We start from the raw sequence: 26,956 nt of genomic DNA on the forward strand, positions 1-26,956 counted from the left end.
TTCTTTGTTTTGCGCGGAGCGCAACTGGCTCTAGAGCAAACAGTGGCTGGATGCTGAGTGGATTAAGGAAGGCCTTTAGCATATGAGTACCCTACAACAAGACTTCATTCACACAGAAATCTGTAGCTAGCACAACTGACAAAGGGAGGCATCAAATAAAACAAAGATGAAACTAAATGGCTGAGTTACAACAGGGGAAGTGCAATCAACTAATCCCAAAGCATATTTTAAGAGGAGCAGCTGGTGTAGGCGCCTTACATCACCACCCCCTCAATCTTGCAAATGGATCTATACAGGTGGAAAATTGGTCACCTCCTCCCCACCCAAGTGTCCTGGGTTTGTGATATCAAAGTCCTCATTCAGCTGGCAAAAAAAGGATGCCTAGATTGAAGCTGTCAGCAGCAGTGTCTGCAGTTGTGATGAGTGCTGCCTCCTCTCTGGGCAGCAAGGTTAAAGCTGTCAGCAGCAGGCTCAGGTGGTGTATGATCCTTCTCCGGGGTCTCTGGGCTCTCCGCCTCCTGCGTCTCCGCCATCAGTTCCCACTTACGGATCCTTCTAATGGGAATCCACGCATGACCTTTTCCTGTGGAGACACAAACATACCCTCGACCCCCTATTAGTATCTTAAAATGTCTCATAGCTGGAGTAGTATGTGCGCTCCTTGAGACAGCTGTATCAAGCTCTGATTGTATTAGGCCTCTTGATCTTAGCTCTGATTGTATTAGGCCTCTTAATCTTAGCTCTGATTGTATTAGGGGACCTTTTCCCCTTCTTTGTTTAGCGAGGATCGCCTTTAAGGTAAAATTGATAAGAATGCATAGTGGCTGTTTATTTTGGTATAGCTGCTGCCAGGTGCTTACAAATGCTTGATTAACATCTGTAAGGAACCTGAATTTCCCGGATTTTTTCTTTATAACAAACACAGGAGCATTCCAGGGTGCTAATTGCTCCTTAACCAGTATCTGTAGTGCCTGGAGTTTTTCTGGAGTCAGGGGCCACTGCTCCACCCAAATCGGGGTGTCTGACTTCCAATTCAAGGGTGGGGACTCCAGTACAACAGCAATGGCCCTTACTAAAAATCTGATAACCTCATCGCGAGGCGGCTTATAATGTCCCTGCCCCAGAGGTTAAAACTAAGTCCTGGAATCACCAATGGACATACGGTCCCTTGGCGATCCTCTGCCTCCCACTTTACTGGGTGCATTGTCTCTAAGGTATTTTGGCACCCTCCTATTCCCCACACTGGTCTCTGGCTTTCTTTAAGCTTCCAGTGCCGGGGCACTGAGCGACCGCTAAGGCAGGTCCTATCCGCTCCAGTATGGAGCGTGCTATAAGGAGGCGCAGAGGGAAGACACGGCGTATTCTCCCCTGCCTCGCCTTTCCCATCCACTAGATGGAGCTCCGAGTCTATTTTTTCTTTACGCTCCTTAACTTTCCACTTAACTTTCTGCTTGCCTGGATCCTCCCCTCCCCTCTCTCCGCTTCCACTCTTATTCCAATCCCGCCCTGGCCTCTCCGGCCCTTCCTTACAAAATTCTCGGAGGTCGTTTAACTCTATTGTGACCCCCGCCTCCCTGCCTTCCCTGTGAAGTTTCTCAGCCCAGACCTCCTGTTCCTCTGGCTTTATTACTGGCAATAGATTCCCCATCTCCGCCCTTTTCCCAGGGGTTTGGGAAGCTTCTCTCCACTTTCTCTCCTTCCGAATCTAGGATTCGGGACTCGCTTCTTTCACAGCCCCTTCCGGGTGTACCCCAAAAGCACCCAGGATTATCTACGCTCCCAATCCCTGTTGGGGCATCAACTGCCAAGCCTAGAGGCCTGTATTGGGCTACCCGAGTCTTTCCTACCTCACCTCCGAGGTCTTCGGCTGGCCACGCCGGATGCATGTATGAGAGAAAGGATGTTCCAGAGTCGAACAGGGGTTGAGCTTTATTACAGGGTCCGGGTTACAAGTGCAGGGAGTCTTCCTTAGGAGGAAGAGGGGGAGATTTCCTAAGGAGGCTAAGCTTAAGGGATTGGAAGTAGAAGTACAAGCGGGGAGAGAGGGGGAGGGGAGAGAGGAAAGAAAAGAAGCGGAGCCCTACTGTCCTCTTTGGCTCCACACGTGCTAAGAGAGCTTTTAGGCTTCCTCAATCCTACTTAACCTTTAGCCACACAGTTTGCATCTCAATACCGTGCTGTTAGGTAACTAGGTGTGCTCCAATCCGGGACAACCTCGAGGGCAGGGAGACTCCACCCATCACGTATCTCCCGGGGAGAGGTGGAAATACCCGAGCTAGCCGAGCTAGCTCAGTCTAACCTTCTCGAACCCCCGCTGTTCATGGAGGGCCTCGTAAGACTCTAAGATTTAGAAGTCCCACTTTTACCTGCCTGAGACCGTCCACACGGAATTGAGCTTCCAGTCCCAACACAAGGTCATATTGGTACAGAATGTAGGAGCCAAGACTTGAATTTAGGTCTTCTGAACACAAGTCTAATTTATCCTCTTTAACTGGCTGTACTTACTCTTTATATTAGCACTGAATAGGTCAGATGCCATCAGATGCCTCAATTTTTTTCCCTCCACTTTGGGGGGATTTTCAACCACCTTTTCCCCTCACTTTAAACCCTCAAGTTTTCCTCCTTTGTCACTATTTATTCCATGCTAGAATGGATATGACTGCATAAAGATACTCTAAGACTTTCATTAAGTAATTTACTTTTCTGAGCCAAAGAGATAAGAAAAGCACGTCTTCCAACTTAATTGGGTTTGCATTGAAATTCCAAAAAGCACTGTACTGCTTGCTTTAATTTCTTACTTTTCTATTTTGTAATAGATTTGTTTTTCCTCCAAAGAAACACAAAACACAAAATTTGAGAACATAGAAAGACTAAGGATTTTATTGAGAAGACAACTTCAATTCATACCTGTTATATATATATATATATATATATATATATATATATATATATATATATATATATATATATATATATATATATATATATATATATATATATATATATATATATATATATATGCCAATGCTTTCTTATTCTTTCTTATCCTCAGATCCCTGGTGGTTGAGATCAAATGAAATATTGTTCACATATTCTATTTGAAATGGTTTTGTGTGTATGTGCATGTGTGTATGTGTTGTTTTCACAGAATATTCAATTTAGCATAAGCAATAAAATTAATAGGAAGAAGAGAAAGAGAGTAATTGCCTGGGAGATGATAAACTAGGGTGAGCAGAGCATATGACATTTCAATTTTAATTTCTTCTTGGAATGAGAGATAATGTTAAATTGCTCCTAACCCCTCTAATTTCAAATCTTTATCTACATGTACTTTGTACTCTATGCTAATTTGCTCTCTTTCAATTATCTGTCATTTACTTGAAATCTACATGCAGGTTTCACTTTTCGTGCAACTCAGGGATAAAAAAAAGATATTTCCTTTTGGAAAGTCAGTTTGCTATTTAAATAGTGTTTGGTGATTTTTCTTTTTCCCTTTTATGGGGAAAAGACTTATGTTGGGAAGAATATCTCTTGTAGAATCTGGAATATTGTTTTTGTTTGTTTGTTTTGCTTTGCTTTTGTAGTTGACAAGGAGAGTAAGGAAAATGTAACCTTGGCCACTCTTTTCTACTTCTGTATTTTCACCATTATCAACTAACAACTAAATACCTTCAAAGCTATGTATTGTAATAGTATAATCGAAGATTAGGATGTTTCACAAACGTATAGAATGAGATGAGGAAGAGATACAGTTGATCATATCAGTTCGATCTCTTCATATTTCTGATGAGGAAGCTGAAGGTCAGAGAAGGTAAAAGACTTGCCTGACCCCTAGCTAGTGGCAGAATGGGGACTTCTGACTAAATACAATTTCCTTTCCTGTATCAAAATCATTCATGTAATTACTTTAAGTTTTATAAAGCTTGTTGATTTGATGATACCCCTGAAAGGCGGGTAGTAGAAGAATTAGAATCCTTTGCCTAATGAGGAAAATGATTTTCAGAGAAGTTAAATTATTTGATTTTGGTCCTGTGACTATTAAGTGTCCAAGATGGGTTTTCTGAGCCCGTTAGTTTTTACCACTATCCTCTAACACTACATGGGGCTATAATATTTTTGCTGTTCTGTTGTTCAGTTATCTCTGACTCTTTCTGATTCCATGAACTTGTCCATGGGGGTTTTCTTGGGAAAGATACTGGAGTGATTTATCATTTCAGTCTGGTATGTCTCCATTTTAGAGATGAATGGAGGCAAATAGGGGTTAAATAACTTGCCCAGGGTCACAAAAGTAATGTGTCTGAGGCCAGATTTTAACTCAGGTCTTTCTGATTGCAGACTCAGTTCTCAATACTACCTTCCAAAAGCCACAGGCTGTGCCCTTGTCCATCTAGCAATTTAAGGATATGTGAAATGAAGGAAATGAATGAGACTGAGAGAAATCTAGATTAATAACAATTGTTCTTCTTATGGTTTGGGGAGCTATAATTACAATGTTTCTCTAGTTTCTAGCCATTTTTAGAATCTAGTTCAGAAATAATACTTTTTAATCTAGCTTTTTACTAAACTTAGGGTACCTTTTAAAAAGTTCAAGTGCTACTGTGAAGTTCTTCTCCCTGCAATTTTAAGACCACAATCTAGAATATAATGAAACATAAAAAATTCATTTTCATAATAATTCTGGGCCATGCCTATTTTGGTAATCTTATGTAAATGTGGTCATATAAATCAAAGCTGACTTCCAACAAATCCTTAGTCTGAAATAAAACACAGGTCATTTATTTTTATGTAATGTATATTCTTTGTTCACAATCTGTGCTGCCTTACCTTTTGTGAATAAGAGGTATCTAAGAAACTAGAAAAAAATCAACCTTGAATTTGACTGACATCATTCATTTAGATGAGGATTATTCAAATTCATTCCTCATTTACAACAGGTAGTGAATTGTTGCTTTATTTCTTCCAAATTATTGCTTAGTCATTTCGGTCATGTTTAATTCTTGATTGGGGTTTCTTGGCAAAGATATGGGCTTGGTTTGCCATGTCTTTCTCCTCAGTTCATTTTAGAGATGAGGAAACTGAGGCGAACAGGGTTAAGTGACTTGTCCAGAGTTGCACAGCTCGTAAGTGTCTAAGGACAGATTTAAACTCAGATCTTCCTGACTCCAGGCCCAGTGTTCTATCTATTGTACCACCTAGCTAGATTACCACTGGATAAATTAATTTTCCCTTTTTCTATGACCTTTTCCACATCTGTCTATTCCTCTTATCCTTAATTTGACAGTTCAATTTAACTCCTACTGATGAAAACAACTAGGGTTCACTTATGATCTAATCTCTATAAAGTTGGAAAACAAAGAATCCAGTTGTTCTTTTATAATGGCCGGCAAAATGGAAATGACCTACCCTCCTACAAATAATAGATTATCTAATAAGACCTCTGGTGCTATATTGGAGAATTGGTTTTACTCTAAGTACCCTGAAGTTGGTTTACCTTCTGGGACTGTCAAGACATACAAGTGAAAAACAATCTATGAGATATATTTATACAAAAAGAGATTCTTGAGCAAAAAAAAAAATTATCTCTAATTCAACAAATAAGATTTATCTCATAATTATTATTTAATATATGTTCTCCTAGCTGCTATCTCAAAGTAAATAATTTAAATTATTTAACTATCTTAATTATATTTTGAAGGTAGGATGGAAATATGCCCTATTCTAACATGTCTAGATTTTCATTTAATTATAATTAAAATTTATATAATTATTATTAAAATTCATAAAACTACAATTAAAATTTTAGTGCTTGATACTTTATAGCATATCAGCTTTACATTTTTGTGGCATATAATGTAACATAATATAACATAACATAGCATAGCATAACATAGCATAGCATAACAGAACAGAACAGAACATAATATAATAAATATAATGAGGAATATAATATAATAAATATAATGTAATATGCTATAATATAATGTAATATATTATAATATAATATAATATAATGTAACATAATGTAACACAATGTAACATAATGAAATATTATATATATAATTGACATAATATATAAAATACATAATACATATAGTCACTGAAGTGGTACAGTTTCAGAGACAATCTTACTGTCCCCACTCCTCTAACACCATCATATCTCTCTTACTGATTTTCCTAATTCAAGACATTCTATCTTTTAGAATTGATTATTTTAGCTTACATCAAGCAAAGACTTTCTAATCTGCAAAAATACAAATATATATGAGACAGTCCCTAGAACTTTTATCATTTACCCTGGGTTAAGAACAACTTCATCTGATTTTCACCTGAGATCAGGAAGTAGGGGGTTTAGATCATGAAAATACAAGACACCAAAAGATAATATACTTCAAGGAGGAAAATGAGTTGTTGAAAAGAGGTGCAAAAAACAACAAACCTCAACTTTCCTTCAGGTTAGTCTTGGTACAGTTCTAAATCAGTAATAGGCTTGCAAAGTTTTGTTTTGTCTTTCCCTCAAAATTTTAAATAAAATAAATCCATTCTTTTATTACCGAGTCCCTTTCCCCCCCCAAACAGTAGTAGCTGTGCCATAAGTTCTTAACCTTGTATACGTGGTATTTATTTTTTTTCATCCCACAAGCTAGGATGATTAAATAATGAAGTATGCTCAGACCAAATGTGACTGAGATTTTAAATATTTAATTTGAATCAACATTAGATATCTATTCTCACAAAACCTAATATATAAGGAATGAACCTGTCTCTATGTGTATAAGATTTAGCTGGTGCTATTTGGAACATTAGAGAGGCAATCCCCTTAATGTCCATTTGGTTCTATTTAGATTTATTTATTTAATTTAGATTTATTTAATATTTCTATTTAGGACTATCTAGTTAAAAGAACACTGATAATTTTATTCTATGGGCACAACAGGTGTAGTGTGGTCACTATTTAAAACATTCTTACTTGAAAATACAAAAATGAATAAGTGGGGCAAGTCCTTTTTCAGCCAGTGTCATAATAATTTGTAGTTCTGTTAAGATTTTTCTGTATAGCTATTGAGCAACACCGAAGAAAGAATGAATTGCTAAGACAAAGTCAATGGTACTTTTAACAAAATACACATCACTTTATTTCAGTGTCATAGAGTAAAATAAGACAATATTTATGTCCATCCTTTTTTTTTTTTTGAATTTCCCCTTCTATAATGAAAAGAAATCCTGGAAAAAAATAGAGATAAAGTAAAATAAAGAGGGAAGGTTTTTGCTTCATTTGTTTTGTTTATTTTTGTTTGCTTGTTTTTCATTCTCCAAATCACTTCCCTCCCTATTGATATTCACAATTTTCCATGTGTGACTGAGCTATCTTGACAAGTCTTGATAAGTATGGCTGTGGAAGGGCAAGAGAAGGACAGAGACCCTTAAAACCAGGTCATTTGCCCTTTAAGACAAAGCTCACTTCAAAATAATTGTAGTCTCTTGTGTTTAAAGATAACTCATTCTGCTGCTGCTATTTTCTCTTCTTACTGTATTCTTGCCCTTCCCAATAACAGAATGCAGTATGTACTGTCATAGTATTATTATTTGAAAACTCATTTCTGTCATACACACACACACACACACACACACCACGACCTTGCATATGAATCTTTCTATAAAGAGAATAGGTTCTATAGCTTAAAATTCTTTTTTTTAAAATTGCATTGCCCACAACCTTATTTCTCTTATTTCTTTGTTTTGGCTTATGCTGATTTTCAGAGATATCTCCAAAATATGGCTACAATTCTTGTTGGCCCTTATTTCTCCAGTATGGTGCTTCTCCCAGTTTTCTCCCATAATCTTTTGGTGTCAAAGAAATAAGATTACAGAGGGCCTAATGAAAATTGTGTAGCAAAGGTCAATACTGACTAGTAGATAGAGTGCTGGACTTGGAGGAAGAGTGTTGGACTTGGAGGAAGAGAGCTTTATTCTCTGATCACAGGGTTGAGTTTCTCCTTCATTGTTGAAGAAGACCATGCTATCAGAGAAATGATGCCATGACTTGCACTTGACTTTGTTTTGAGTGAGGGAGGGCTATGCAGGTCACCAGCTTCACTTCTCTTCCAGAGCCATCTGAATCCAGTGACCAGATATTCATCAGGATGACTGGAGATGACCCAGGATGCATTGGGAGACCTTGGCCTCTTTAGATCAAGGTCTATGCTGGTACTCACTTAGGGTGAGGTAATGCCCATTCATTGAATAGACCTCTTTAAGAAGTAGTAAGGGCATGGTCCCTTTAATGAGGCAATGAGAAGAAAGATATCAGGTTGAGAGGGAAACAGCAACTGTTACTATAGATAATAACTCTGAAGCCAGGAGGGTCCAGAAGAGAGCCTTTAGGCAGAGGGCAGGGGTCCCATGGTGTCTGAGTTTAAGATTGCAGTAGGCTCAAGGTTCAGGGAAGGGACAGGGAAAGGGGAAGGGGAAGGGGACTAGCTAGTAAAACCCAAGTCAACTGGGCATCTTTTGACCATCCAAATTTACCTTCCTTTGGATAGGAGAATGAAGGTGAGGGGGAGGTAGCCAGGAAAGGAAGAGCTGAGTCTATTCATAGGGTTGTGTTCATCTTTCATTGACCAAGAAGACCATGCCATCAGAAAAATGATGGCATGACTTGCACTTGACTTTGTTCTGAGTGAGGGAGGGCTGTGTAAGGTCACCAGGCTGCTTAGTAGCTGAGAGACCATGGGGAATTCAATTAACATCTCTGTACCTGTTTCCTTATCTATAAAATGAGGACAATAATAATACTCATACAACCTATTTCACAGGACTCTTGTTACACTCAAATAAGAAAATGAGTCTGTCAACAAGCATTTATTCAGGAATGTTCCAGGTAGTGTGCTAAAAGCTGATCAAAGAAAGAAAATTTAAAGGAAAAAAAAGGTCCCTGCATTCAAGAAGATGATAACATGCAAATAATCACCAACATATTAGACAGATGAAGCGTAGAAATGTCATTATGAAGTGATCTTATAGAGAAGGATCTGGCAGCAAGGACTGGGTCTTGGAAGGGTCTCTATAAAATATTACATGTAAGTGGAATCTTAAAAAGAATTCAGGGAAGCTAGAGGTAGAAGAGAAGAAGGAAAACATCCTTGCCATGGGAAGAAGCCTGCATAAAGACACCAAGACAAAAAACGATTTATAATATGTAAGGAACTGCAAATAGACTAAGGTAGCTAGATAACAGATGGAGGGAAAATGAGTATAAAAAAGCTGACAAAGAAGGAAGACTCCTTATTGTGAAGAGCTTTAATGAGAAAAAAGGTTTTATATGTGATTTTGCACTTTATTAGAAGTCATTGCATTTTATTGAGCAAATACGACATGGCACTCCTATGCAATCACTCTGGCAGTTGAATGGAGAAGCAAAAGAGTAAGGAGAAACTTGGTCAAGGGTGATTAGTCTAGATGTGAAGTGGTCAGTATCCATACAAGTCTGGTAGTTGTGTGAACAGAGAGAAGACGAAATAGTAAAAATAACCAAAGCTGACAATCAACTGGACATGGGGGAATGAGAGTAAGAGAAGAATCAAGAACTATAACGAGCTTGCAAATCTGGGTGATTCAGAGGATGGTGGTGTTTTCTATAGTAAAGTCAAAGTTGAGGAAAGGAGAGGGTTCAGGGGAATGAGAAGTTCTGTTTTTGACATATCAAGTTTGAGATGCCTATGGGACAACTAATTTGAGATGTCCATGAGTCACGGATTTGAATTTAGGAGATTAGGGTAAGATATATACAGCTGAGAGTTATTTGCATTAAAATAATAGTTGAATTATTGGTAGCAGAGGAGATCACCAAGTAAAATAGAAGAAAAGGAGGAGAGAGCCCAAGACAGAGATTTCAGGGACTCCTACAGTTGGTGGGCCTAATCTGGATGAAGATTCATCAAAGAAGACTGAGAAGTGGTTAGACACATAGGAGGGAAATCAGGAGAGAGTACTGCCATGAAAACATAAAGAAGTATAAAGGGAAATAAAGTGACCAACTGTTAAAAGTTACAACAAGATCAAAAGACTGAGGACTGAGAGAAAAACATTTATTAGATTTGGGAATTAAGATCACATTGGTGACATTGTTGAGAGCAGTTTCAGTTTAAAAAAAATAGTCAGAAAGTCTACAGAGATTTAAGAGACTCAGAGGAAAAGATGTATAGACACACCTAATACAGATGGCTTTCTTAAGGGTTTATTTTAGAAAGGGAAGAGATATTTTTCATTGGTGGTAGGATCAAATGAGGGATTTTTGAGAGTAAAAAGAATGAACATATTTGAGGGCAATATTTGAGGGACAAGAGCCAGTAGATGATGAGAAACTGAAAATTATAGAATGGGATAGATGGTGTGAGTGTGTGTTTGAGGTGGGGGGCAGCAATCAATTGAAGAATAGGGAAGGGAATAAGGCAAAGAGTACATGTAGAGTGCATGGCTAGTATTGGCAAAAAGAAGACCATCCTTTTACGTGAGACAAAAGTGAAATCATAGATTGTGAAAGACAGCTGAGTTATGTGAGAAGAAGAGGAAAGAGAGGTCTTCTCAGGAAATGGAATTATTTTTTCAGTGAAAATATGAAGCAAAATGTTCAACTCTTTACGATGGATATGGATGCCATGAGAGTCTTGAGGTAAAAAAAAAAAATTATTATAGCCATTTTGGTGAGTTAGATAGTGAAATGATTGTTAGTCGATATTTCAGTAGTATCCAACTCTTTGTGACTACAGCATGCCAGGCCTCTTTGACCTCCACTATCTCTTGAAGTATTTCTAAGCTCAAGTTCATCCCATGACACTATCTATACATCTTATTCTTTTCTGTCACCTTTTTTTTTGCCTTCAGTCATTCCTGGCATCAGTCATTCCAAAAAATCCGTTTTTTCTCATTTTATGGGCAAAGTAGTTAAGCTTCAGCTACAGTACAGTATTTGTTCTTCCAATGAGTAGTCAGAGTTATTTATTTTTCAGTATTGATGGATTTGATATCCTTGCTATCCAAGAGACTCTCAAAAGTCTTCTCCAGGAGGGGCAGAGCCAAGACGGTGGACTGAGAGCAACGATTCGCCTAAGCTCTTAGACAAACTCCTTCAGATGCCTCAAAAAAGAGAATCTGACCAAATTTTGGAGGTGCAGATTCCAATAATAGACAGATTCAAAGCCCAGGACAGACTGGAATGTCCACGGTAAGGATCTGTTCTGTGGGAGTGAACTCACAGCACACAATGCAGCACATCCAGCACAGTGGAGTGGGGGGGGCCCCGGGAAGCCTGAGACAGCAGCAGGCAGAACCAGTGGAGCCTCAGCCCAGGGTGAAAGACTAGCAGAGCTGAGTCAGTAACAACCACTGAGCTCCAGATATCAGCACAGCAGTTCCTGAGACTTGCAGCTTGCAGATTAAACACCTATAAGTCACCTACTTCAACTTCTGGGAGCCAGGATGATGGAGTGATCAGTAAATGCTCTCTCTTCCCCCCTTGATGACCTTGAAAGAACCATAAAATATTTCCCGAGAAAAATCCTGGATCAGCAGAAACAGCAAAGGGGGCAAATACTCTCATAACACCTGAGGCTAGGAAAATAGCTAAGGGGGACTCCTCCTACTGTGGCAGAAGCAAACCTGAAGGAAAGGGGACCAAAGGCAAAGGAAACTGGCACTAGGGCCCAGGCAAGACTCAAGGCCAGGAAAGGAACCCCAGGAGGGGTGGAAACTCACACTAGGATCGAGGTGTGCCTCAGCACTCCAGGGGAAATGGGAAGGTAATAGAGCAGCTAGGATCACCAACCCCTGAGGTTGTCTTTGCCTCAGTTCAGCTGAGGAGATCTCCCCTGACCAGACCACCCCTCCCCCACACTTAACAAGGTAACCCCAGGACTGATCAGGGAAACACAAAATAAAAACCTGCTCTTAGCTTTTTCACACAAGTCAGCTCAACACCAAGTTCTACAGCTTCTAACTGAAAGAACCAGAAGCTACAACGCACAACCACCATCATGAACAAGAAAAAGCAAAAGAACAGTGAAAAAACCCATAGAATCTTTCTATGGGGACAAAGACCGAAACTCAAATAGCAAAGAGGTCAGTGCTGAGACTGTACTTCCATCTGAAACTTCACAAGGGACTATGAACTGCTGACATGTACAAACAACTCTCCTGGAACATCTGAAGAAGGAAATAGAAGAAAAATTGGCTAATGATTTTAAAAGTATAAAAAAAAAAGAATTCATTGATGAGAACGTCTCTTTGAAAAGGAAAATTGAACATTTGGAAAAGGAAGCACAAAAATTAACTGGAGAAAATAACTCTTTAAAAGGAACAATTGGACAGATGGAAAAGGAGATGCAAAAGTTAACTGAATAAAACAATTTGATAAAGATTAGAATTGGGCAAGTAGAAACTAATGACACTACGAGACAGCAAGAATCAGTCAAAATTCAAAGAATGAAAAGATAGAAGAAAATGGAAAATATTTAATTGGAAAAACAACTGACCTGGAGAATAAATCCAGGAGAGAAAATTTAAGAATTATTGGCCTGCCCAAAAGCCACCATGAAAAAAAAGAGTCTGGACAACATCTTCCAGGAAATGAAGGAAAACTGCTCAGAAGTGCTAGGTCCAGAGGGCAAAATAGTCATCGAAAGAATCCACCTTTCACCTCCTAAAAGGGATCCCAAACTAAAAACACCAAGAAATATCGTTGCCAAATTCCAGAACTATCAAGTGAAGGAGAAAATACTACAGGCAGCCAGAAAGAAACCATTCAAATATCAAGGAGCTACAGTTAGAATCACACAGGACTTTGCAGCTTCTACATTAAAAGACTGAAGGAATTAGAATCCAATATTCCATAAGGCAAAGGAATTGGGACTACAATCAAGGATCAACTACTCAGAAAAGTGAAGCATAACATTTTGGGCAAGGAGATGGTCATTCAACGAAATAAGGGACTTCCAGACCTTCCTGACAAAAATGTCAGAACTTAATCAAAAATTCAATCTTCAAGAGAGGCATAAAAAGGTAAACGGGGGAAAAATAAAAAAACAAAAACTTGTTCTTTAATTTGGGCAAACTCTTTACCTCCCTATAAGGGAAGATCGTATCTGTTAATCTTGAGAACTGTGCATTTATTATGAAATATAAAAGGGATATACATAGAGGGAAGGGATATAAAGTAAATGATGTCATCTTAAAAATATGATTTAAGTATGCGAAGGGATTGTAACAGGAGGTGTCAAAAGGAGGAAGTAGAAAATGGTAAATTACATCACAGAAAGAAGTACAAAATTATAGTAGAAGGAAAGAGGGGAGGGAGATGAGCATTGTTGAGAGGTACTCTCATCTGATTTAGTTCAAGGAGGGAACAATAAACTTAAGTATATAATCCTAACTACCTCTATAGGCAGTAAGAGGGGAAGTGGGAAGAAAGGGGAGGGAAGCTAAAAGGGAGGGCAGAAGCAGTAAGGGTAAAGGGAAGGAAAAGGGAGGGGGGCTAAAGGAAGGGAAAGCTCAGGAGGTGGTGGTAAAAAGAGAAAACTGTTGAGGAGGGGAAGGGAGATGGGAGAGCTAAAAGCACAAATTGTAGGAAAGAGGATGGAGGGAAATACACAGATTGTAATCATAACTGTGAATGTGAATGGAATGAACTCTCACATAAAACAGAGATGGATAGCAGAATGGATTAAAAACCATAATTCAACAATATGTTGTTTACAAGAAACACATTTGAAATGGGGGGATACACAAGGGATGAAGATCAAAGGTTGGAGCAGAATGTATTGTGCTTCAGCTGATATAAGAAAAGCAGGAGTAGCAATCCTAATCTCAGACAAAGCAAAAGCAGAAATAGATCTAATCAAAAGATATAAGGATGGAAACTATATCCTGCTAAAAGGCACCATAGACAATGCAGCAATATCATTACTAAACATGTATGCTCCAAGTGGTATACCATTCAGATTCTTAGAGGAGAGGTTGGGGGAGTTGAAGGAAGAAATTGACAGCAAAACTATACTAGTGGGGGACCTCAACCTCTCCCTCTCTGAACTTGATAAATCTAATCTCAAAATAAACAAGAATGAGGATAAGGAGGTAAACAAAACTCTGGAAGATAGATATGGTAGATCTCTGGAGAAAACTGAATGGGAATAGAAAGGAATATAACTTTTTCTCAGTGGTACATGGCATATTTACAAAAATTGATCATGTACTAGGACATAAAAACCTCACAATCCAGTACAGAAAGGCAGAGAAAATTAATGCATCCTCCTCAGTTCATAATGCAATAAAAATTATATGTAATAAAAGGCCATGGAAAGATAAGCCAAAAATCAATTGGAAATTAAATAATCTAATCATAAAGAAGGAGTGGGTTAAAGAAGAAATCATAGAAACAATCAACAACTTCATTCAAGAGAAGAACAATAATGAGACAACCTACCAAATCTTATGGGATTCTGCAAAAGCAGTTCTTAGGGAAAGTTTTATATCTTTGAATGCCTACATAAATAAAATAGAGAAAGAGGAGATCAGTGACTAGGGCATGCAGTTGAAAAAGCTAGAAAAAAGAACAAATTGAAAATCCCAAAGTAAATACCAAATTAGAAATACTGAAAACCAAAGGAGAGATTAATAAAATTGAAATTAAGAAAACTATTGAATTAATAAATAAAATCAATAGTTCATTTTATGAAAAAAACTAATAAAATTGATAAACCTTTGGTTAATTTGATTAAAAAAGGAAAGAAGAAAATCAAATTACTAATATCAAAAATGAAAGGGGTGAACTCACCTCCAATGAGGAGGATATTAAAACAATAATTAGAAATTATTTTGCCCAACTTTATGCCCACAAATTCGATAATCTAAATGAGATGGATGAGTATTTTAAAAAATACAAATTGCCCAGATTAACAGAAGAGGAAGTTGAGTACTTAAACCAGCCTATCTCAGGAAAAGGAACAAGTCATCAATGAACTCCCTAAGAAAAAGAATCACCAGGGCCAGATGGATTCACAAGTGAATTCTATCAAACATTTAAAGAACAGTTAATTCCAATACTATATAGACTATTTTTGAAAATTGGAGAAGGAGTTCTCCCAAATTCTTTCTTTGATACAAATATGGTTTTGATACCTAAACCAGAAAGAGATAAAACAGAGAAAATTATAGACCAATTTCTCTAATGAATGTAGATGCAAAAATTTCAAATAAGATTTCAGCAAAACCAATATAGCATCTTATCACGAGAATAATACATTATGATCAGATAGAATTCATACTAGGAATGCAGGGCTGGCTCAGTATTAGGAAAACTATTAGCATTATCCATCATATCAACAACAAAACTAACAAAAATCATATGATTATCTCAATAGATGCCAAAAAAGCTTTCAACAAAATACAACACTCATTTCCATTAAAACCACTGGAGAACATAGGAATAAAGGGAACTTTCCATAAAATAATAAGCAGTGTCTACCTAAAACCTTCAGCAAGCATTATAGGCAATGGAGATAAGCTAGATGCATTTTCGATAAGATCAGGGTGAAACAAGGATGTCCATTATCACAACTTTTATTCAATATAGTACTGGAAATGTTAGCTGTAGCAATTAGACAAGATAAAGAAATTGAAGGAATAAGAACAGGCAAAGAAGAAACTAAGTTATCACTCTTTGCAGATGATATGATGATATACTTAGAGAATTCCAGAGACTCAAGTAAAAAACTACTTGAAATAATAAACAACTTTGGCAAAGTTGCAGGTTACAAAATAAACCCGAACAAATCTTCTGCATTCCTATATATTAGCAACAAAGACCAACAGCAAGAGATAGAAAGAGAAATCCCATTTAATGCTAGGGTAGACACTATAAAATACTTGGGAGTTTACCTACCAAAACAAACACAGGGACTATATGAACACAATTAGAAGACACTTTTAGCACAAATAAAGTGAGATCTAAGTAAGTGGAAAAACATCAGTTGCTCATGTGTAGGCCGAGCTAATATAATAAAATTGACAATTCTACCTAAATTAATTTACTTATTTATTGCCATACCAATTAAACTATCAGATAATTATTTTCTAGAGCTGGATAAAATAATATCAAAATTCATTGGAAGAACAACAGGTCCAGAATATCAAAGGGATTAATGAAAAGAAATGCTAAGGAAGGTGGCCTAGTGCTACCAGATCTCAAATTGTATTATAAAGCAGTAATTATCAAAACCAGTTGGTACTGGTTAAGAAACAGAAGGGTAGACAAATGGAATAGATGAGGCACTCAAGACACAGTAGGCAAGGAATATAGCAACCTCCTGTTTGATAAAACCTAAGGACCCCAGTGGGGTAAGAACTCACTGTTTGACAAAAATTGCTGGAAAAACTGGATAACAGTGTGGCAGAAACTAGGCATAGACCCATGCCTGACACCATACACAAGAATAAAGTCCAAATGGGAGCACGATTAGGTATAAAGACAGATACCATGGATAAACTGGAGGAGCAAAGAATAGTGTATTTATCAGATTTATGGAGAAGGGAAGAATTTTTGACTAAAGAAGAGACAGAAAGCATTATGAAATGCAAAATGGATAATTTTGATTACATTAAACTGAAAAGTTTTTGCACAACCAAACCCAATGCAACCAAAATTCGGAAGGATGTAGTAAATTGGAAAAAAAAAATTTTACAGCTAATCTTGGGGATAAAGGCCTCATTTCTAGAATATATAGAGAACTGAGTCAAATGTGCAACAATACAAGTCATTCCTCAATTGATAAATGGTCAAAGGATACGAACAGGCAATTTTCAGAGGAAGAAATTAAAGATATCTGTAATTATATGAAAAAATGCTCTAAATTACTTTTGATTAGAGAGATGCAAATCAAAACAACTCTGAGGTACCACATCACACCTATTAGATTGACAAACATTGCAGAATAGGGAAATGATAAATGTTGGAGAGGATTTGGGAGAGTTGGAACACTAATTCATTGTTGATGGAGCTGTGATCTCATCCAACCATTCTGGGGAGCAGTTTGGAACTATGCCCAAAGGGCTACAAAAATGTGCATACCTTTTGACCCAGCAATATTGCTTCTAGGACTGTATCCCCAAGAGATCATAAAAATGGGAAAGGGTCCCACACATACAAAAATGTTTATAGCAGCACTCTTTGTAGTTGCCAAAAACTGGAAGTCAAGGGGATGTCCATCAATTGGGGAATGGCTGAATAAATTATGGTATATGAATGTAATGGAGTACTATTGCACCATAAGAAATGATGAGCAAGAAGACTTCAGAGAGTCCTGGAAGGATTATATGATCTGATGCTGAGCAAAAGGAGCAGAACCAGGAGAACTCCGTGCACAGCAACGACCACAGTGTACAAGAGTTTTTTTTTTTTTTTTTCTGGTAAACTTGAAACTTTGTAATAAAGTAAGAACTTAAAAAAAAAATTTCCAATGATCTTCTAAGGCAAAATGACTTCCACACTCAGAGAAAGAAATATGGAATTCATTCACAGAATGTAGCAGATCATTTCTGTGTGTGTGTGGGTATTATGTTTTGATTTGTTATATGATTTCTTCCATTTATCTTAGTTCGTCTACCCAACATGACTATAGTGAAATTGTATTCAATAGCAAAGTATGTGTAGATCCTATATAGAGTTGTATGCTGTCTTGGGGAGGGAGAGGGGTGGTGAAGGGTAGGTATGGGGGAAAAATCTAAGTTTTATGGTAGTGATTGTAGAACATTAAAAATAATAAATAAATAAATAAAATGACCAAAAAAAAAAGTCTTCTCCAGAACCACAATTTGAAAGCATTGATTCTGCAGCACTCAAATTTCCTCTCCTCTTTTACCCTCATTAAGAAGCTTCTTAATTTCTCTTCACTTTCTGCCATCTGAATGGTATCATGTGCATATTTGAATTTGTTGATATTTCTCTCAGTAACCTTAATTTCAGCTTTTGATTCATCCATCCTGGCATTTTGCATGATGTAATTGGCATATAGGTTAAATAGAAATAATGTGATAATATACAATTGTCATATTGCTTTCCCAATCTTAAACTAACCTTGTTGCATATTTGGTTGTAACTATTGCTTCTTGATCTGCATACATGTTCCTCAGGTGACAAGATGATCTGATACTCCCCTCACTTTGAGGACTTGACCCATGTTGTTGTGAATCATACAGTCAAATGCTTTAATATATAATCAATGAAACAGAAGTAGTTGTTTTTTGTTTTGTTTTGTTTCATTTCCCTAGAATTCCTTAATTTTCTCTGTAAGTTGTTGAATGTTGACAGTTTGGTGTCTAGTTCCTCTGCTTCTTCAAAAACGAACATGCTCTTCTAGTAAATCTTGGTTCACATATTGCTAAAGCCTAGTGTGAAGAATATTAATTTGAACCTTAGTGGTAATGGAAATGAGTGGAATTGTTTGATAGCTTAAACATTCTTCACACTATTCTTCTTTTGGATTGTGTTGCACATTGACATTTTCCAATTCAGCAGCCAAATTTGCTGGCATATTGATGCAACAGATAGCATCATCTTTAAGCTTTTTAAACATTTGGGGTAGAATTCTATCATGTCCACTAGCCTTATTTCTGGCAATGCTTCCTAACGCCCACTTACTTGACTTTACTCTTCAGTATATATGAGTCTAGGTTATTAGCCACATCATTGTGATTATCAGTGATGTTAAGCTCATTCTTGTATACTTCTATATGTCCTTCTCAGTTCTTAATCTATTCTACTTCTTCTAAATCCCTACTATTTTTGTATTTATCATGAATATTTTTTCATGAAGTATAACCTTGATATAGTCTTCATTCCTGAAGAGATTTCTTGTTTTTCACATTCTATAGTTTTCTTTTATTTCTTTGCACTGTTCACTTAAGAAATTTACTCATACAAGTGAATTCACCCACTTAAGTGATTAGGTAGGAGTAACATAATTGCTATCTGTATAAAGAACTTTGCAAAATTTTTAAAAGATAATATAAAAGCCTCCTATAATTATGAGAAAAGAAATGTAATATATGATTTGGTTCAAGCATTATATGCAAAGAAAAAAAAGCTACGTTCAATGACCATAGTCCCTTGAGCAGTTTCCTAGCTTTTATTTGTCACCTCAGTTGAGCTACCAAGATTCTCTAATTACATACAAAGGAGGCAGGTCCCTCCAGGGTCCAAATTCTTTCCGAAAAAAGAAAACCTATATTAATCTTTCTCCTTTCCTGCTAACTTCTTCTGTGTTCACTTATTTTATTCATTTTCATCTTTCTCTTCTTACACTCCTGGGAGAGCTGTCAAGCCTTGTTCCATATAACCTAGAAGAGGAAAAACAACTACATAAGTATACATTATTTTCCTCCAAGGGTGATTTTTTTCATACTTGAGTGAAAAAAAAATGTGCCAGGGTTTGTAGAAATGGGTGTTGTTCTATCATTATGACCGTTATTATGTAATGAAAACTTAAGTATAAGCTTTAAAGAGCCTTCTTTTGTCTGGAAGACTAAATGTATCTTGAGCCAATGGTGTTATTTAGTCACTAAGTAATTATTTAGCATTACCAAAAGTATAGTGAAATTTTGATATCAGCATTAAGGGTGTAGTATTATTTATCAATGTTCAATTCACCAGTGTTCAAATCAATGTCCAATCAGTGGGTATCCCTTCCACTATCTCATTATTATACCACCTCTACAAATTAGTAATTAGATGTTCACAATTTGCTGTAGCTAAGATTATTCATTACTTGTCATGGATTTCCAGTAATGCACTGTTCCTACCTAAGCAATATTGCTCCTCAGTTGACAGTCACATTGTCCATTGCCAGGCCTATAATGAAAGCCTCTCTAGTCTGTTAGACTATGCTAAAGCTTGTGGCCTTCTAGGGTAGCTTTTAAGAACCTAACATCACCTACATGCCTCAATGAGACATTTGAGTAAGACTTTCATACAGGAAAATAGGATCATAGATTTATAGCTGGAAGGAAATTTAGAAGTTATCGAGTGTAACCCTTTCGTTTTACATAATAAGACAGAGGCCCAGAGATTATCAAGTGTCTTAAGGTCATGCAGCTTGCAAACATCAGTCTAGATGGGAACTAGGCTGAAATGTTGTGGCTCCAAATCCAGTACTTGATCTATTCAATTCTTATGGAGGAACTATTTAATTATATTATTTCACTACAATTTTCTGTTATTAATGAAAGCTTTTATAATAACTAAATATGTCAATTCAACATGTCCCTTTGTGAATAGGGGTATGACAATAACCAAAGAAATGAGGCCTAATTGGGCGCAACAACATCATAAATTGGGGCTGTCACACTAAATATAATATGACCTGTGGGAGACACAGAAAAAGTAGCATACCTGAAAGTAACTTTCAAAATACTTACTGGCCAATAAGTTGTACTGCATAATCCCAAATTGTGTCCTCACCTCCCTATCATTGTCCCACACATGCCTGTAACAGCACAACTAAAATTTCACAATTAGAACAGACTCAAAGAAAAATTAGGTCATAAGATATTTGGGGGTTTTGGAGCATGAGTTTTAAAGATTCAATTTGTATTTATAAAATTCTGGGAAGTTTGCTGGGAGTTTAAGAGTACAGAAGAAAAGGGGACTTAAAAATGTTCAATCATTGTTTCTTTCTATGATAATTACCTCACCTAGAAGACTGAATTTTCTATTAGGGTCAATTTTCTTATTAAGGCAATACTTTTTCCAGCTGATATCCATCCCATAAATAATATCTCATATAGTAGCAGCTATCTATAGCTATATATATTACTACGAGAGGTAATGTGACATGCCTAAATTCAAGATCAAACTACAAAACTGCCACAAAACTGTTTATTCTCAAATGGGATTAACATTTCTACTTTGCTAAAATATAATGAAAAGGTGGAAAAAAACTTGGCAACTAAAAGATCTTATTATTGTTATCAAATAGCTCAAGTGGACAAATTGCTAAGGTAGGACACCTAAATCAATCCTTATGTCAAGGTATGGTAAGAATTTTCAGTGCTTGAGAGGAATTCAAAGCAAAGTTCAGATTCAAGAAATAATCAATCAAAAAGATCAGTAAAAATTAAGAAAGAACATCATGTGCAGATGCCATTTTAACTTAATTGTGTTCGGTTTTTTGAATTCATTCAAACGTTAAAGAAGTATTAATATTCAAATATTGTTTGAATGAAGTTCAAAAGGAAGTTAAATACTGAAAAAAATGTCCGATTTTTATACTACAGGAAACACAACATAACGATCAGTTTGCGATATGGCTTGTCTTTGCTCAGGTGTTATAGTCTACGAGTTTTCCTATCTTAAAAACAATACTGCAATGTCATCTTTTTTTTAGAAATTATCGTGTAATTGTAGTAAGAAATAATCTCAACTTCAGAAGGCAATCATATGGTTAAGGGAAGAGTTCTATCTTTTTCTTAATTCGAGAGTTTTCTGTCTTTAAGAAACTGAATGATACAATGTTATTTTATCATTCCTTAAATTTTCCCCAGGAATTCAAATTTATTTGTTGTTGTCCAGTTATTTCACTCCTGTCCAATTCTTTGTGACCCCTATTTAGGGTTTTCTTGCAGAAATACTTCAGTGGTTCACTACTTGCTTCTCCAGCTCATTTTACAGATGAGGAAACCAAGGCCAGCAGGGTTAAGTGACTTGCCAAGGGTCACACAGCTAGTAAATATATGAGACCAGATTTTAAACTCAAGAAGATGAGTCTTCCTTACTTCAGGCCTGACACTCTACCTATTGCTCCACCTAGCTGCTCCTCAGATTTATTATATTTATTTATATTATTTTACTTTCAATTTATTTAGATTGGCTTGGTAATCATTCACAAGTAATTTCACACATCTAGCTTCTTTCTCACAACAAGAAGCAGGGACTTAAGAGCTGAATGGGGCTTGAGTTTGTTCAGTCCAATCTCCTACTTATGGGTATTATCCCATTTATAGCTGATAGCCATCTAACATCTGCTGAAGTAGGTGAAATGTAGTCATCTCTACCTTATAACCTACTAATGGGGATCCTAAGACCTGGGTTCAAGTTCCATGCCTGGGATAAACTATAAGAGTGACCACATCTTTTAACCTGAGCCACCTATGATTCAAAATGTAAAATATTTGTACTACCTACTTCACAAGGATATGAAGAAACTGCTTTGTAAATGATAAATCACAATGGAAGAAGTTTCATTATTCTGAGAGAGTGTTTTCTATTTTTAAATAACTCTTACAAAGAAAATCATATTATACAAATTCAGAATCTATACCTTCATATAAACTTTTTCCCTCTAATTTTAGTTTTCTCTAAAGCAAAATAATTGCTGTAATTGCTATTATTAATGCAATTAATATGGCTACATCTTCTTCATCATAATAATCTTTGAAATATTTGGAGCTAATGTTCATATTCCTGATAAACCTTTGATTCTGTCAATCGTCCCTGGTTCCCTCAACTTTTCCTCACTGGACATGGTTTCCAGAATCTTAAAATTAAGCATCTTGAAAGACTTTTAGATTATAAGCATGAGGGTAGAGGGAATTTCTATTGCTTTTTCAAACATCTTTCATTCTTATCTCTATCATTCTCCCCGTCCTGTTCATTCTCATCAGTTTTATGAGATTTTAAACAAAAATGATTAGCTAAAAGTACTATTGAGGATTATTTGATCTATCAATTCTTTTTTTTTCTAAAGCATTGTATCATTTTAATCAAATACATTCTGGATGTTTAAAAACTTTCAAGCTGACTCATTCTATGTAGGACCAGATCTGAAAATGAATTGCTACAAAAAATTGATATATAAGTGAGATTTCAAGCTTTCTGCAGAAGTAATTTGTTCAATTATTGGTATCATTACCCAAGAAGCAATGTGACAATTCAGAGCTAATTCCATTTTTCATGCATTTAGTGAGAAGATGAATGACTGACTGATTCTGGTTTTGACTGGCACTACTAATGATAACATGGCCTTTGGTGTCATTTCCTCTGGTCCAAGGACAGCGAAAGGGTGAATTTGTTACCAACTTGACTGACATTTTATGTAAATGATATGAGTCAACACAGCTCCTGTGCATGCCTCATTTAAAATTGTAATTGAATTTTAAAAATGTATAAAAGTAATTAATTTTTCATAAATTCTGTATGTTTTCTAGAATAGGTAACACAAGACTAGAAATAAGCCTTCTTAAAAGATGCCATTTTCTGAGACGTAAAATACCTGTGTCTCTTGCCTATCCTAACAGGTTTTTTTTTCTTTTCTTTAATTTTATTGAACTTTGTCTGGTTTATCAAGGAATTCAAGTACTCAAATTCTGAACTTAAGCTAAAACTTCATGGAAGAGTAGTTTTTGTATCCTGTAATATTTTAAATATCTGATTTAGAAGCCACAATGTCACTTATACTTATGTCATCAGGAAGAAAAAAAAATCATTAAATGAATATCCAGTTTCTAATTTACTACAGCAAATCATTAGCATTGAATGGATTAGTTTAGAAGGAAGATGGATGAGATTAGTTTTTTCATGGAACAGTAAGACTATAAAAAATGGCATCTGATTTATCATTTTTATATTATGTGTGTTTCCAGGCATAATGAACAAGCTGACATTTGGTTAACTCTGTCTTCATTATTTTATGAGACCCCTGAGAGTATACATTTTTTCTAAATATTAATCTTAGTCTCCCCTTTTGACCTGAAATGATATAACAATTAACACTTCTCTAATATCATAATGTTTAACTAATTTCTTTCCTCACACCAACCCATGAGGTTGTAGTGAGAGCATATTACAGATGAAAATGTTGGGACCCTAAGAGAATATTCACCTCGCCCATGGCCATACAGCTAATAGATACTAGATGCAGAAATTGAACCTGAATCTTCTAACGAGGACTGTGTGCTTTCTGCTATATCAAATCGTCTCATTTAAGGATAAGTTTCTCTAGAATAGATATATCCTTTGTTCATGATTCATTATGCTTGCAATGGATGCATAAGGAAAATGAAATTTACAAAAAAAAGTTTTCTACAAATCTTTGGAATGGAGAAGATGAGGGAGAAAGTTTAGATTCTCTAATACAGGGAGATATGCCCTAATATATTCAATATACAAATATCATAAAAATAAAAGCTCAAGTTTTGAGAGTTTTAATTTCCCACTTGAAGTATATTTTATAACAAGTTCAAAGTACTACAAGAAATAATCATACAATATGAAGTGAACCAAAATAAATAAATAGAGAGGCATTCAAAAAGCTTCACCTAGAAGATTCAGGTATTTTAAGGGATCTTTGGACTTCTAGCAATATCCTTGGATCACCAGGAATCCACTGGGCTTCTCTAGTTATGTGGAATAATTTGAGGCAAACTATGACTAACTAACTAGACAGCTCACTTGTAAAACATGTGTGTGGTTGAATTAGCATCATAAAGGTTCTATGTAAACTAGAAAAACTGTGATAACACTGCTATTACTGGAATTGGGGAGTGGGTTATTGAGCCACCCAGCAGTGAATGAAAAACCAGGAGGCAGGCAATACGGGATAGGGAGAAAAGAAAACCTACACTCGAGTAGTGAAGGATTGAGAAGACAGTCAGGGGCAAGGGGTATTATAATTTAGATAACATGGTTATGGAAGAAATTCTCCAAAATGACTTCTTCCTCTTTAGTCTTAGGTGTATATGGGTGAGTTTCAGGAAACCCTCAATCAACTGGACTTCACTTGATCACTCATGATCCACGAAGTAAGGCATCATCCTCAGGCAAGCAGACACAATTCTCCATCTCTTTCTCTTTCCTGTTTTTCTTCATTTTCCTATACCAGGAGCTTGTAGAAAGTACCAAGATACCAATATATCCTCCAGCAAGGCAAGTTTTTCCTTCAAGTTTGAGAAATTATTTATAATATTAATAATTTAATTCCTACTGACCCTGAACAATAAGCACACAACACCAATTTTATCCTTTCTGTGCATGGGTATTATGAAGAGGTCTCCCCTGCACTGATATTCACTGAGGTTCATAATTTTTGAACTATGCTGTGTCTACATTAGATGTTTATTCTTCTGTGATGTCCATTGCCTGTAATGCAGTATGTCAGTATTATTGTAAGAATAAAAACAAACAGATAAGGTTTATGTCTGATTAATATTCTTTGCAGGGCATCTAGACCAGTGTATAAAATCTTAAATAGCTTTAAGAAAGATTTCATTTTTGATAATAGTTGAAGGAAAAATAATTAGTAATTGATATTTTACATAAGGGATTAACAAAATTGCTTCTTGGATAAGTCTTGATTGGAAGACTTTTGAGGTACATGTGCTGAAAATTGATTGGGTTTTGAATTTCTGGACACAAGCTAAATTTGTAATCATGGTTGCCAAGGGAATCTTCCTTGACTCCTGGTATGAAGTAGCTCTTTGAAAGAAGCTAAAAACGTCTCCTTCAGAGTTAAGAGAAAATGTTTCTGTTCAGAGTCAGGAGTGATTAAAGGTATTTAAGACGTAGGCATCCAATGGGTAAAATTGAAAATCTCTTGAAAGAAGAAACGAAAAGTCTGGCAAAAATAAACTTATTAGATGCAAAAAGATGGTTCAAATTCTCTTAAATACTTCATTATTTAGGGACTCTCAGTTCTTAATTATGAAAGATATTTTACAGATAAGTCACACCAAAGTAATCATTTCAAACTTAAGGCTTTCTGGCCGAGTATGAGTAACAGGCAGTAAACAGGAGGGTTGGGCAAGAAATATGGGCCATAATTTAAAATCAATTATCTGTCAGTCCAGTATGGTTAGATGCAGATCAGAGTCAAAGGAAGCAGAAGAAAGGACTGACGCTGAATATTACATGTTCTGGTCCTCTGCCCCAGGGTATTGTTGAAAGGAAATTCTGCCCAGGCCTTGGTCATAGAACTCTCAGAAAAGGCTCCTGTTTACTAGGCAACCATGAAGCTAGTAGATAATTAATCCCAGGCCTAAGAACTAGTCACTAAACAGAGAGTATTGGGTAGGGAAACCAGAAATTGTGTAACTTTCAGAGGTGGGCCTGGAAAATTCAGGAAGGTGGGGAATGCGCCCAAGAGGCCTTAAGTATCTAAGAATCCTAGGTGTCCTACTGATACCTGTCATGTACTCAAAGCCTGGGAAGGAATTATTTGAGAACCAGAAAAACTGGTAACAGTTTTGCAGAGCAAGAAGTCAATAGCCCAAATAGAAAAAGCAGAACCCTGGTCTGATGCTATTTGAAACCTGCATTTACCCAAAAGGCTAATCTCAGAATGACTGCTATATTCTGGGAGAATAAGAGTTTTCACTAAAGGGTTTTTACACTGTAGCCATAAGTTGGGACTATAGCTAGACCTATCTGGGTTTAATAAAGGAGAAAAGACTGGGTTTTAGGGAAGGGTGAAGTGAGGGAGGGTCAGGGCAAAGGGGGACCAGAGCTGTGGAAGTCTTAGAAAATCTTTCTAAAACAGGGATTTGACAGAGAATACTTATCTCCAGAGAAGAGAGAATTAGAGAGAAATTTACTATTTTCCAAGGAAAAGGGTCAGAAGGGCTATTGAATGAATTAGCTAATTGCTTCTGGCATAGAAGATTCCCCCTCAAGGTCTTGGAGTGGATTTTAGATGACTATTTATCAGAACCCTTAGATTCCCTACACCAATTACCACCAGGAGAATAATCTTTACATTTACATGGTGGGTAGAGTATGTGGAAATTATATGTATTGGTGTAAGGGAAAAGAAAAATATTAGAGTGCTTTGCAGTCCAAACAAAAGATCTGAAAACATTGTTCACCAAGAGGAAAAGACTTACATTACTTACCTTAAAATTCTTTCTCATCTAGAACTGGAGG

Source organism: Notamacropus eugenii, chromosome 1 (assembly GCF_028372415.1).
Source record: "Notamacropus eugenii isolate mMacEug1 chromosome 1, mMacEug1.pri_v2, whole genome shotgun sequence".
In the NCBI taxonomy this organism is placed as follows: Eukaryota; Metazoa; Chordata; class Mammalia; order Diprotodontia; family Macropodidae; genus Notamacropus; species Notamacropus eugenii.